This window comes from Zingiber officinale, chromosome 2A, assembly GCF_018446385.1.
Source record: "Zingiber officinale cultivar Zhangliang chromosome 2A, Zo_v1.1, whole genome shotgun sequence".
Classification (NCBI taxonomy): Eukaryota; Viridiplantae; Streptophyta; class Magnoliopsida; order Zingiberales; family Zingiberaceae; genus Zingiber; species Zingiber officinale.
The window spans coordinates 73,190,602-73,200,331 of NC_055988.1; positions in this window are offsets into that span (position 1 = coordinate 73,190,602).

Genomic DNA, 9,730 nt, shown 5'->3' on the forward strand with positions numbered 1-9,730 from the left:
AGCAGGAGCTATCGAAGACTCACCCTTAGAGACTCAACCTCCTTGAGTGGGAGCCATTAAAGATGCCCTTAGAGAGGCTCAATCTCCCTGAGCAAGGGTTACTAAAGCTTTGCCAAACCGAAGCTTCGCCAAACTTAAAGGTTAGTAACCTATGCTCCCTGAAGCAGGAGAGGAGTATATGGGAAATATCAGCACAAGCAATTGATTAGATCACAACTGTCACTTACACAAATAAAATTAATTAATTTTTAATCTATTGAGCCCCTTAACTTACACTAATGTAGTATAGTAGAGGATTGGGGCGTCTCTCGCATGGAACTAATGGCAAGACATTTATTTTCAGACAAGATCAAACAAGGGGTTTTGTTTTTAGGGGTTTCTACGCCTAATGCATTAAAGGAAATTCTAACTAACAAGCAACGATGAACCCAAAGTGCAGTGTTACTCTGTGCTACGGATAACACTATAAACATGCATAAATGAAATTAACTAACTATCTTATCTAGTCATTGAAGATTTCCTTGCATGTATTGTCACACTACAACACAAGAACATCTATCAATAAGCATAACATAAAAAAATAGAACAAATAGCATAAACATGCCTATACACTAGTAAGATAATACCATAGTGTAGTATTTTAAGTATCCTTCTAGACCCGTGGTTAGTATATTCTGTCGACCATTGTCTCCCATTTGTGGTTGAGAGAGTTGTCACCGATCGTTAGTATATCCTATCGACCATTATCTCCCAGTCATGGTTGAGAGAGTCGTCAGTGATCATGATATATATGATTGCCCATGAGACCATTCGTGGTAGCGAGTTCGCGTATAGTCCGTAGCTAGACAGCTACGTATATACCTTGTCTGCCCATGAGACCATTCGTGGTAGTGAGTTCACCCACAGATAGTGACCGTTTACTTATTCTGTCTGCCCACAAGATCATTCGTGGTAGTGAGTTCACCTGCAGACAGTGACTTTTCATTTACCCTGACTGCCCACAGGACCATCCGTGGTAGAGTGTTTCTCCTGCAGTCAGTATTTATTATGTGCTTTCTATATGTCGGTCGTGTATTTGTTCGTGCAAGTTTGGATGTCTATATGTACTCCCGATTTATTGGTTATACTTAGTTGACTAAGTTAGTGAAGTGCTATGTTTTTTATTATACTTTTGGTTAGCTAGTGATTATGTTGGGACACCTACGTTGGTTAGTAAGTATTTTACCTAAGACTACATCTTTTGATTTTCTGTCAGTATATTATTCATGCACTATTTTCTTCTATCCACTGAGTTGTTGTACTCACTATCCCTTGCTTTTCCTTTGACTTTTAGGTTAGTAGATAGAGGCGATGTTGTGTCACTCATAGGTCCTGACTGTCAGTTATACATCACACTCGAGATCATGTTTTTCCATGTTATGTTTTGCTGCTTTGTATTTGCATTTGATTTTATTTGTAGATTTTAGTTTTGTAGTGTATTTTTCGGTTGTGATATTATTGTGTTAGGTCGTGCCAGCATGCAATCATTTATGTTGTGTAGGGATTGTGTAAATCTCTCTTTATTATTGTTGCTGTATTTTATCTCCCGATGTGTATTTATATCTATGTTGTGAACTCATATCATGGTGTATCACACATTGTCACTAGGGGGTACCGTCTATTCTGTCAGACAAGTATACCTCCGGAGCGTGACAATTTTATTGGTATCAAAGCCACAGGTTGTGAGGCCTATTTTTCGCTTTTTGGATTTCCCGGTTGGTTTTCTCGATATGACTTTTGAGTTTTGAGACAAGGTAGCGACAGGACATCTATGAGCTGTAAGAAGTAAGATATACCTCTAGTGTTGTTATACCTTTTGTATTTACTACTATGTTTAGGTTACTATTAGACCAGTTGATTGTCCATTATATTCTCATTGATTTTGTTAATATGATGACACTTGGTGAGTTAGCACACTCGTAATCATGGTCGAGGGTGACCACGAAAGCAACAAGTTGACACTTTATGACCTGAATCTGATACAGAGAATATAGATTCTTCTGTAGCACCAACTGATAACGAGTTGGAAAGTAGGGGTCTGGTTTGTCAAAAACTTATTGGAGATCAAAGAGCACAGTCTTAAGAAATACCAGCAACCATACCATTCTTGCAACTACCATTTGGGTAATGGACAAGAAGCATATATGCATATTATCATAGTCAATTAAGGATCGATGCATCCTATATCATAGGGATTTTAACAATGGACCACTCGTACCTAGTTAGATAACTTAGAAGGTACATTTATATATATGATCCACAGTGATGTGGAGAAGATAATGTTGGTTGCTACTCGGAAAACCTAATGGTTCCACTGTACAAAAATTTTATACAAAAGTCTGAACCTTTTCCTAGCTACCATGTGTTCTTTTAAATTAAACTTGGATCGTCTGCGGAACTTAACACGTTTGATCCAAAGTTTAATCTATTTGTTCTTTTAGGTTTAGACTCGGATCTCCTGCGGAACTTAACACGTTCGATCCAAATCACCTAGGTTATTAATTTCATTAAATATTAATTTTTAAAATTGGCTTCTAGTACTGACGTGGCGAGGCACATGGCCTTCTTGGATATGGGAACAACCACCACCGACTAGACAAAGCCTTTTACGGAAAGTTAATATTTAATTTCCTTAAATAACTTTAGGTCAACCGAAAAGAACAATCAAATCACAAGGGAAAAAAAACAAAAGAACACAACATCAAAAACAAATTCGAAATACTAGAATCGCATGCCTCTTGTATTTGGTATTATTTCCAAAAATAACTAGTATGATGCGGAAAGGAAAAATACTAGTTATACCTTTTCGAAAGACCTCTTGATCTTCTACCGTATTCCTCTTCTAACCTCGGACGTTGTGTGGGCAACGATCTTCCGAGATGAGAACCACCAAGCACCTTCTTCTTCCTTACAAGTTTTGGCCATCAAAACTTCTCCTAGGATGAAGAGGTTCGGCCACCACCACCATGCTCCAAGGGATGCTAGAAACAAAACTTTCTTTCTCTCCTTCTTCTTCTTCTTCTTCTTCTCTAAACTTGATCCGGCCACCATATGAATCTCCACAAGAAGGATGAGGTTCGGCCATCAAAGAGAAGAGAGGAGGAGAGGATGGCCGGCCACACCAAGGAAGAAAAAGAGGGAGAAAATAGAATAGAGTTGTTCACAATGAAGCCTTCTCTACCCCCTCTTTTATAATCCTTGGTCTTGGCAAATAAGGAAAATTTAATAAAAACTTCCTTAATTCTTTTGTCATTGAAAAGGAAAATTTATTTAATTAAAAACAATTTTTCTTTTCAATTTACAATGGCCGGCCACACCATAAAATTTCCAAGCAAATAAAATTTTAAACACAAATTAAAACTTCCTTATTTGCTTCCGGAAATTTATAAAAAATTTCTCCAATAATTTTTCCCTTCATGATTGATTAATAAGAAGGAAATTTTATAAATTAAAATCTTTCTTTTAACATGTGGTTAAAAAGAAAGTTATCTCTAAAAAATTAAAATCTCTTTAATCTACAAATAAGGAAAGATATTAAATCTTTTCTTAATCTTTTGTAGAAATTAATAAAAGAGAATTTTTAATTTTTAAACTTTCTTTTAAATAATAAACATGATTAATAGGAAAGTTTTTACCAAAATTAAAATCAACCTTTTAATCTACAAATAAGGAAAGAGATTTAGCTCTTCTCTTAATCTTTTGTAGAATCTTATAAAAGGAAAGATTTAAATTTTTAAACTCTCTTTTAAATCATGTTATCCACATAAGAAAAAATTTTAAAATTAAAATTCCTTTTTATTTTAATAGGGTCGGCCACCTAAGCTTGAGTTTAAGCTAGGGTCGGCCACATGAATTCACCCATGAACCAAACCATGGCCGGCCCTAGCTTGGTCTCCAAGCTAGCTTGGTCGGCCCCTATAGGATGGGTAAGAAGGTGGGTATGTGGTGGGTATAAATCTCTATATACAAGAGGCTACGATAGGGACCGAGAGGAGGAATTGGTTTTGGTCTCCCGATGAAATTAAGCATCCCGTGTTCGCCCCGAACACACAACTTAACTTCATCAATAATAATTCATTCCACTAAAGAATTATTATTGAACTACCGCACCAATCCCAAATTATATTTTTGGGCTCCTTCTTATTATGAGTGTGTTAGTCTCCCTGTGTTTAAGATGTCGAATGTCCACTAATTAAGTGAGTTACTGACAACTCATTTAATTAATATCTTAGTCCAAGAGTAGTACCACTCAACCTCATCGTCATGTCGGACTAAGTCCACCTGCAAGGTTTAATATGACAATCCTTATGAGCTCCTCTTGGGGATATTCTCAACCTAGATTACTAGGACACAGTTTCCTTCTATAATCAACAACACACACTATAAGTGATATCATTTCCCAACTTATCGGGCTTATTGATTTATCGAACTAAATCTCACCCATTGATAAATTAAAGAAATAAATATCAAATATATGTGCCTGTTATTATATTGGGATTAAGAGCACACACTTCCATAATAACTGAGGTCTTTGTTCCTTTATAAAGTCAGTATAAAAGAAACGACCTCTAATGGTCCTACTCAATACACTCTAAGTGTACTAGTGTAATTATATAGTTAAGATAAACTAATACCTAATTACACAACGACCTTCCAATGGTTTGTTCCTTTCCATCTTTGTCGTGAGCTACTGTTTATAATTTATAAGGTACTGATAACATGATCTTCTGTGTGTGACACCACACACCATGTTATCTACAATATAAATTAATTGAACAACTACATTTATCATAAATGTAGACATTTGACCAATGTGATTCTTATTTCTAGATAAATGTTTATACCAAAAGCTAGGCTTTTAGTATACATTCTAACAATCTCCCACTTATACTAAAAGAATAAGCTGCCATAACTGCTACCATACATCTGATTCCCAAACCTTCAACATGCCCATCAAAAGCTCATGCCTTAAGGGCTTTAGTGAAAGGATCTTCTAGGTTATCACTTGATGCAATCTAGGCAGCAACAACTTCTTCTCATTTATATGATTTCTCGTATTGGGTGGTACTTGCGCTCTATTGCGTTTACTTGCCTTATAGACTTATGGTTTCTTCGAGTTTGCTACTGCACCACTATTATTACAATGAATTGTAATAATCTTTGGACAAACCAGAAATCATATCTAAGTCCATCTTGAGGTTATTGAGTCATTTAGCTTTTATGGCTACCTCAAAGGCTTGTCATATACTCAGCTTCTATGGTGGAGTCCAAAAAAACACTTATGCTTATCACTCTTCCATAGTTATGACTTTTCCTCCTAAAGTAAACACAAAACCCCGAGGTTGACTTATTATTGTCCCTATCTGATTGGAAGTCAAAATTCGTGCAACCCACAGGGACCAAATTAACTGCCTTGTAAGCTAACATATAATCTCTAGTGCCTCTAAGGTGCTGTAATATATGCTTTACTGCAGTCCAATGTCCTTGTCTAGGGTTACTTTGATATCTGTTAACTATGCCCTTGGCAAAACAGATTTCTGATCTCGTGTATAGCATACATTAGGCTGTCTAACTTTCGAAGCATAAAGAACTACCTACATGTCCTCAATCTCCTTTGATGTCATCGGAGACATCTCTTTAGATAAAGACACTCCATGCTTAAAAGGTAGAAAACCTTTCTTGGAGTTTTGTATGCTAAAACGAGCTTGTTATATAAAGCTTGAGATAAGCACAACATTCTTTTCTTGCGAACCTTGTTCCCAAGAATATGTGCTTATTTTCCTAAGTCCTTTATAACGAATTGCTTGGACAACCATACCTTTACTTCCGATAACACCTTGATATTATTTCCAACTATCAAAAATGTAATCTACGTATAGTACAAGAAATACCACCACGTTTCCATCACACCTTTTGTATACACAAGACTTATCCGGTTACTAAATAAATCCATAGGTCTGGATAACTTTGATAAACCGGATGTTCCAAGACCTTTGAAGCTTTGTCTCAGTCCATAGACTGATTGAGCTTGCACACAAGATGCTCTTAGCCCTTTGCAATGAACCCTTCTGGTTGCTTTATATGGATGCTTTCTTCAAGACTTCCATTAAGGAATGCTGTCTTGACATCCACTTGCCAAATAGATAAAAGAATCCAGATAGACTTAAGCATGGCTACCAATGAAAAAGTTTCCTTTTTCATCAAGCCTTGCTTTGAAAGTTTCTACCTTCCTGTCTATCCCACTTTTCCTATTATAGACATTTTTATACCCAAAGGCTTTTACACCATTTGGTGGTTCTACAAGCTTCCAGATTTTATTAGAATACATATATTCTAATTCTATTATTCATTACTCTTTGCCAAGATGCTGCATCTTTATCTTGGAGTGCTGCATCATATGTCCGGAGATCAGGTTCATGTCCTCCAGGGATCGAGTCCAAAAACTCTCCCAAAACATGAATCTTTTTAGGTTGCCTAACAACACTCCCACTACGACGAGGCACTTTCTGCAATTGTGTATCATTTGTGATATGTGTTGCAGTTTCTTGTGATATTTCATCTTGTATAGTTGGTACTAGGTTAGACATGTCCTTTATTATTTCCTTAAGAACAAATTTACTTATGGGCACGTGATTTATTACATAGTCCTTTTCTAAAAATCGGTCATTGATGCTAACAATGACCTTCTGATTTTTAAAACTATAAACCTACTTTCATTTCTCTAGGATAACCCACAAACAAGTGAATTCCTGTCCAACTTATCATTATCTCTCTTCAGCATATGTGCTGGACTACCCGAATCCGAATATGCTTCAAAATAGGCTTACGCTTATTTAGCAATTCTATATGAGTAGAGAGTTCTGACTTTGGAAGGTACTATGTTCACTTCCATTTCCAGAGTATATCCTTAAAATGAATTTGGTAATTTTCCAAATAACTCATCATCAATCTACTTATTTCTATAAGAGTCCTATACCTTCATTTTTCTACACCATTCTGTTGGGGTATACCAGGTGCAGTTAGTTGGGATTGAATCCCTACTTCTGATAAGTGACTCCTAAATTCTCCTAAAGAGGTACTTGCCACTACGATCTCACCGTAGTGTCTTGATACTTTTTCTTTGACTTTTCTCCGCATCAGCCTTGTACTTTTTGAACTAATCAAAAACACTTAGTCTTGCGGCACATCAAGTAAATGTATTTGTATCTTGAATAGTTGTCTATAAAATAGATGAAATATTCGATACTACCTCTTGTCTGGATAGTCATAGGATCACACAAATCAGAATGAACCAATTCCAACATATCTTTGGCTCCATACCCCTTAGACTTAAAAGCTTCTTGGTTATTTTTCCTTCCAAGTAAGACTCGCAGGTTGGAAAGATTTCCACTACTAATGAACCCAAAAGTTCATTAGCTACCAATGAATCCTACTTAAGTTAATATAACCTAGCCTTAGATGCCAAAGATATAATTGGTTCATTTCCGAAGGTTGCTTCCTCTTAAAGTTAGAAGATGTGTTACTAATTTCCATTTGTTGCATCGTGGGAGTTATTGGATTATCAATTGTCAACCAACATACCAGAATAGATAACTTCCCTATTTTTCTTGATAATAACTTTGTTATCAAAATAGACACAATATCTATTCTATAATAGTTTAGAAACTGAAATCAGGTTCTTTCTAAACTTAGTATGTAAAGATAATTTCTAATAATCCATATTTTATTCCTATTAGAGAATAAACCTCTCCCACTGCAACAACTGCTACTTTTGCAATAGTTCCCATGTGGACGGTGTTTTTATTTTCATTTAGTTGTCGGGTTTCCTGGAACCTTGCAATGAATTGCAGACATGATTAATGGCATCTGTATCTACACTCCAGGTTCTGGTAGATAACACCACTAGACATGTTTCAACTAATGAATTAAATACACCTAAATTGTTCTTAGTTCTAAGAAGACAGTCTACCTTAATGTCCAAGTCCTATTTCCAATCATTATAATTGGGACTACTATGTCTTTTCTATAGTATAACAACTAGGGGATTGACAAACATTTTAAATCCTAAGAATCACAAAAATATTTGGTCAAGATCAATTCTTTAAAATCCCTATGAATTTTGTATGCCACGATAGTGTGGACGTATACAAAATCAAAAAGAAGATTTTATCCATTAATTTTATTATCTCGTCAACTTTACTTTATGACGAATAAAATTAATAGTTGATCTGTCTTTGATCAAATATTTGGTCAAAACTTTTTGAATTTAAAATAACATTGATTCCTCAAACAATATTATTTAAATTCACCAACACCTCAAACACCGTGAATTTTGCATGCCACGATAGTGTGGACGTATACAAAATTTAAACATTTGTAAGAGGAGGGTTTTACCCATTAATTATCTTGTCAATAAATCTTTATGACAAAATAAAATTACCTCAAACACCTTGAATTTTGTATGCCACGATAGTGTGGACGTATACAAAATCAAACATTTGTAAGAGGAGTTTTTAATTTTATTATCTTGTCAACCTATTTATTTGACAAATTAATAATTGATTTTTTTCGGCCACACAAACAATAGCAGTGACTCCGATGGGGAGGATACTATTAGACGTGCCTAAGTGTATACCATTACTTGACACTAAGTCCATTAATAAGATTGTGCCCCTTCCGATGGAGAAGATCACACGCTCTTAATTAACTTCCTATAGTCATCTAAAATGGAAGTTTAAGCTAGTGATCTGCAAACAAGCTCATCCGATATGGAGGAAGGCACTCAGAGCCAACGCGCAAGCTTGTTGCATCACTTATAAACCAGTAATGGAGACCGTGGAATTTATTTAAAAATAAATCCCTCTCCCACTTAGTTACTTAAAGTGAGGAATTTTGACTATGCTAGCCTACTTAGCATGCATACTAACAAGCACACACAACACAGCATAAAAAGCAATAAATAGAAAAACTAATTTTCAACTATTATGACTTTTATCTATTGTTGTCCTCCGTGTGTCGCCAACCCTAGCTGCTGCCATCTTTGGCCACCGCCACCGGGTCTAGTTGTCGCATCCATCTTGCTCCTTGTTCCGCTGCGCCTCTGGTCCTCAAAAGGTTCCACGCCTTGCAAGATTCGATCCGCGACATAAATAAAATTTTACATTTTTCGATCCTATATTCCTCGAAGGAATGTACATGTAAACTAGATTGAACATAAAATAAAATTTACATCCATCGATCCTATATTCCATAAAAGGAATGTACATGTAACTAGATCAAAAAATAAAATCCTAATAAAACTAAATACAGCTCCTGCTGTATTTTATAATACAATCATGCACACACAATAAAATTCCATTGACATGTCCAAGGGTCCAATCACACACATAATAACTATAAGCCATAATAGTTGGATCCGGCATCTATAAAGTTAGCATATCCTACTATTAACCTGCCTAAATTATGTATGACATGTGCATAATTAAACTAATACCAAATACACAGAGGCAAAACCCTAGCTCTGATACCAATTGTTGGTTGCTACTCGGAAAACCTAATGGTTCCACTGTACAAAAATTTTGTACAAAGGTCTGAACCTTTTCCTAACTACCATGTGTTCTTTTAAATTAAACTTGGATCGCCTGCGGAACTTAACATGTTTGATCCAAAGTTTAATCTATTTGTTCTTTTA